Source organism: Protobothrops mucrosquamatus, unplaced genomic scaffold, assembly GCF_001527695.2.
Source record: "Protobothrops mucrosquamatus isolate PMUCROS unplaced genomic scaffold, P.Mucros_1.0 scaffold9576, whole genome shotgun sequence".
Classification (NCBI taxonomy): domain Eukaryota; kingdom Metazoa; phylum Chordata; class Lepidosauria; order Squamata; family Viperidae; genus Protobothrops; species Protobothrops mucrosquamatus.
The window spans coordinates 1,525-6,609 of record NW_015395365.1 but is presented as its reverse complement, the minus strand read 5'-3'; the positions used below and the strand labels follow the sequence as shown (position 1 = coordinate 6,609).

Below are 5,085 nucleotides of genomic sequence, written 5' to 3'. Positions count from 1 at the left end.
CCGTTGGTGGACTTTCTACCTGTTGAATACAATAATAGATGGATTCTCTCCTCTGGAATATTTGTTTGTTTAATATAGTAGTTTTGTCAAATGAGGATGGGAAAGCTTATAACTATTTGTAGACCCGTTACGTAAGAGAAGGAGAATCTATCATTTTTTTTCCAATGTTTCAGCATCCAGACGGGATGGGCTCTTTTTGTTCCATGTCAAACATGAATGAAGGAGAACATAGATGTCCCGGATAATGTTGCAGGATCCAATCTGGGTCAGTCACCAGGACCAGATTTTGTTTCCTGACCTTTCGGACTCATGCTGGACAGAGAGAGGGGCTCTGAGGATGGGCTCCAGCATGAGACTGGAAGCTTGGAAGATGAAGCTTCTAGTCCTGATGATGGACCCAGATTGAATCCTACAATATTAGATATATTCAACATTTAGGTCTCCCCATCTTTTTTTTTATACACATTAAAAAAAATCTTTATTTTTCCTTTTGCTTCATTCTTAGTGTTGGATGTTCATTCTTCTGTTTCTCTCTTTTTATTTTATTTGTGTTGACAAATGAAAATAAATATTTTTTTAAAAAAGAAAATGTTTTGCTTCTTATCCAAGAAGCTTCTGCAGTTCTTCACTTGGCTGAGAAGTGAAAGATTTTCAAGGAAAAAAACCCAAGAAGGTCCTTCTACCTTTTGAAAAGCACTTTTGGAACTGTGTTACAATATGTGGATTTATTTATAGTTAGAGGCTCCTTCTGAGATAAAATATGATCCAGAAAAATATTTTCTGAATAACTGTGAATATGTTGCTTTAATGCCAGTAGATAATCCACCCGATGGTTTACCTCCGGATTGCATGCATGTTCTTGATGCGGTTTACTCCAGCAAACCAGATTTGAAAGATGAGCGTTTACAAAATGCAGAATGAGAATAGTTAGTTTATTGATAGAAGCAGCTACATCTTGGAAAGTCAGTGTGAAATTTTGGGAGAGGAAGCATTGACTTTGAATACACCAGCTCTAAAGGCAGAACTTGTTGTATTAAATGTACTTTGTAACTGGCAAATGGTAAAATGGCCATTATTTTTCTTGACAGCAAATAAGCCTTTGGTGTTGTACATACCCATGGAGCTTTGTGGCGGGAAAAAGGTTTGATTACAGCAAAAGGTAAACAGATTAAATGTGGAGAAGAAATATTGCAGAATTTAGATGCCATTTGGAAGCTAAGGGTGATTTACTAGTAGGATGCAGGCAGATGGATCTCTTTGGACTAGAGGGAAGTGAAACCTTCTGAAAGAAGAATCTCCAAAATCAAATCAGAGAGAAGACAGTGGTTGGTTTGTAGGCTTCATTCACATCAACACACTGTCTGTTGCTGCAGACCTGAAAGTCAAAGCAAGAGATGATCAATGGAGTAAGACAGCACTTTTCTACACAACCAAACTCTGTCTGTCATTCCTTATAACTAACCCAAACTTCTTTCAGGTTATAAAAATCAAGGGAAATTATTCCTGATCCTTTAAGGTAAGCTTTGGGATTGCTTCAGCACTTCTAAATAGATTCATTGAACTGGTAACCTTTAGGTCACAACCAGATCTGTCCTGATTTTCTCATTTCTCTCTTCCACCTTCCCAATGGAGATGCCTACAAGTTCAGAGAAAGGACTGTCTCTTGACAGTCCGTCCAGAAGATACTGCGAGAGAAAAGCACAAGGCTCTGAGAAGGCCAAGCGTTTTGTTCTTGCAAGAAAGAAACAGCCCTGGACATCCACCTCATTTGTTATGGTTGCTATTTGAAGGAAAAACAAAATAACAACAAGCAAAAGAAGGCTAGATGGATGCTTTTTCCTCTATGCAGATTCACTGTAGTGTGGAAAATCTAAACCAGCTTTCAGCAAGATCCATTGTATTTTTTAGTGATCACCTTGTGGAATCAGACTTTAGAGCACACAGATTAGCGGTAAACTTTTACTAACCTTTCCATCTGCGCATTTTGTTCCATGATCAACCATTCCAAAATCTAGGTCTTCTGAATAATTGTAATGGCATGGAAACTTCTTATTATCACAGAATAACCTGCCACACTTTACATCCCTGAAAAGGAAACAAGAATGGAGTAATGAGAGGCCCATTCCTTTGCTTATTTCCAAGCATTTGGTTTGTTTGTTTCCCATGCCCCCCCCCCCCATGTCTTGGGTGACTTACAGTACAATAAATAGTTAGAAATTGCTAAAAACAATTATAATTAGAATAAAAGTTAAAAATTAAAAACCAAGATGAAGGGCAGTCTGTGGGTGAGAATATCTTCTCTACCCAGTCAGCCCTCCCCAACATAGCAGGCCCATGCTGGGGACCCAGATAGAGCCAGGTTTATAGGCTGTTCCAGGAGGCCAGAATTCTGGGGGCAGACCTCACCCCTGACAAGAAAATATTGCCAAGGGGGCCACAGCAGAAAAGGCTTTTCTCCTGCACCTCTCCACCCAAAAGTGTTTGGTTGGCAGAATCCGAAGCAGGCCCTTTCCACGGAAGCACTGGGGCAGGTTAGTCCCAACAAGGTAAGGCAGTTCCACTGATACCCTGGACCCATGGCATAAAGGGTTTTAAAGGTCATGATCAACTCCTTGAATTTGCCAGAATCACACTGGCAACCTGTGCAGCTTGTGTAACAATGGAGTCACATATTCCACGCCAGGGCCTCCCGGACTCTCAGCGTCATTGCCTTCTGTACCAGTTGTAACTTCCAAGGGCAGCCCTATGCAGTAATCCAGCTGGGAACAGGGCATGAGTGACTCTGCCAACAATCTTGATCTTGGTTAACCTGTGTGTGTGTGTGTGTGTGTGTGTGTGTGTTTAATTAGAGATGGAGAACCAGACCTTTGCTCAGTCTCAGTAGGAACTAGTTGCCCCTAACACATAACTGAAAAATATCACAAGAGCAAGGAATGCATCTGTTATCCACCATGAAAACTCCTAAAGTAGATTTTAGGAGGCTTGGTTTTTCCAGATCTCTGGCTTAAAATTCTCATAATCTCTGATCAGTGGATGACAGGGGATGATGGGAGCTGAAATCTAAAGATTGGGGCAACTGGACTAAACGTTCTGTTTCTCATCCAAGAAGCTTCTTCAACTCTGACTGGATGGCGGGGAGTTTGAGATGCAGACAACACAGACTCATCCCCAACAGCCTGCGCCTGTGTTCAGCAGTGAAGGGACACAGGGCAGAAAACATCCTGCAGAAAACACAGCTCCAACTTCTAAATAATAGTAATGGTAGTAGTAGTAGTAGTAGTAGTAGTAGTAGTAGTAGTAGTAGTAATAATAATAATAATAATAATAATAATAATAATAATAATAATAATAATAATAATAATAATAATAATAATAATAGTAAAGTTGGAAGGGACCTTGGAGGTCATCTAATCCAACCCCCTGCTCAGGCAGGAAACCCTATACCATTTCGGACAAATGGCTGTCCAGTCTCTTCTTAAAAACTTCCAGTGTTGGAGCATTCACCGCTTCTGGAGGCAGGCTGTTCCACTGGTTAATTGTTCTAACTGTCAGAAAGTTTCTCCTTAGTTCTAGGTTGCTTCTGTCCTTGCTTAGTTTCCACCCATTGCTTCTTGTCCTGCCTTCAGGAGCCTTGGAAAATAGCTTGACTCCCTCTTCTTTGTGGCAGCCCCTGAGATATTGGAAGGCTGCTGTCATGTCCCCCCTCGTCCTTCTCTTCGTTAAACTAGACATACCCAATTCCAGCAACCGTTCCTTATATGCTTTAGCCTCCAGTCCCCTAATCATCTTTGTTGCCCTTCTCTGTACTCTTTCTAGAATTTCAACATCTTTTTTACATTGTGGTGACCAAAACTGGATGCAATATTCCAAGTGTGGCCTTACTAAGGCATTGTAAAGTGGTATTAACACTTCACGTGATCTTGATTCTATCCCTCTGTTAATGTAGCCTAGCACTGTGTTGGCCTTTTTGGCAGCTGCAGCACACTGCTGGCTCATATTTAGGTGATTGTCCACTAGGACTCCGAGGTCCCTCTCACAGTTACTACTATTGAGCAAGGTACCCCCTATACTATCCCTGTGCATTTGGTTTTTCTTGCCTAAATGAAAGAATAAGACAGAGTAATTTTACAATTGAGGTTTTGAAAGACAGAGTGGAACACAAACTCCAAGAGCCGAAATCACTTCTACCAAAAGAAGTATTAGAACAGGTCATAGAATTTACAAAGAAAGCACAACTAGCACAACACAACAAGAGCAAAGTGTGACAAAAACCCAAATTTTCCACCCTACAGCTTCGGCAGGAAAAAACACACAAAACAGAAGAACCAACCCACTGAGACACTGAGATGTCTCAGAAAACTGACTGATGGGTGAAAAATCTGTCTGACAGAGAGCTTACCCAAAGAGAAAATAATCTTGTAGCCAAAGGACTGAATTTTGCAGTAACACCAGAACATCTACCAGTTGTATATCTCCTCCCAGTCACAGAGTCAGCCATCAAGAACAATAAACTGGCAGAACCAGAAGCAGAACAATTAAGAATGAAGGTATTTGCAGCCCTCACCAGTGCCAAAACACCCCCTTCCAACCTCACAATTCAAGAATGGAGAACAGTGACATCCCTAGGAAGAGACCCAAACATCACAATCTTGCCAAGAAGATGCACAGTCATCCTGAACACAGATGACTACAAGGCCAAGGTGAACAGTCTTCTGAAGGACATTGACACCTACAAGACTCTGAAGAGACAGTTAGTTACAAGAAAAAGGTCATTGATTTCTTGCAACAATTACTAATGGATAATGCCATCGACAAGCCACAATACTACCGTCTTTATCCTGGGGAAGCCCTGACATGCATATATGGACTTCCCAAAATCCACAAAGAAGGAACACCACTCAGAACAATTATCACCTACAACATTGCAAAATATCTAACTACCATAATGGCTCCTCTTGTTGGTAACACTACTCATCACATCAATAATAATAAATTGCCAGTAACATATGTAAAATAAAACTGGACGCTGGACCTCTGCCTGATCAGTATCTATTTTCAATATAGTGAAGGTTTCTATAGACAAAA

The 5,085-nt window shown here is 40.8% G+C and overlaps 1 long non-coding RNA gene across 1 annotated transcript; it reads right to left on the bottom strand.

Moving 5' to 3' along the window:
• Positions 1 to 913: 913 nt before the first annotated feature.
• LOC107301016 lies at positions 914 to 2,140 on the bottom strand. Its single transcript, XR_001549257.2, has 2 exons — positions 1,968 to 2,140; positions 914 to 1,375 (listed from the first exon to the last, which is right to left on the bottom strand). It is a non-coding gene; the product is annotated as an uncharacterized LOC107301016 (long non-coding RNA).
• Positions 2,141 to 5,085: the final 2,945 nt, after the last annotated feature.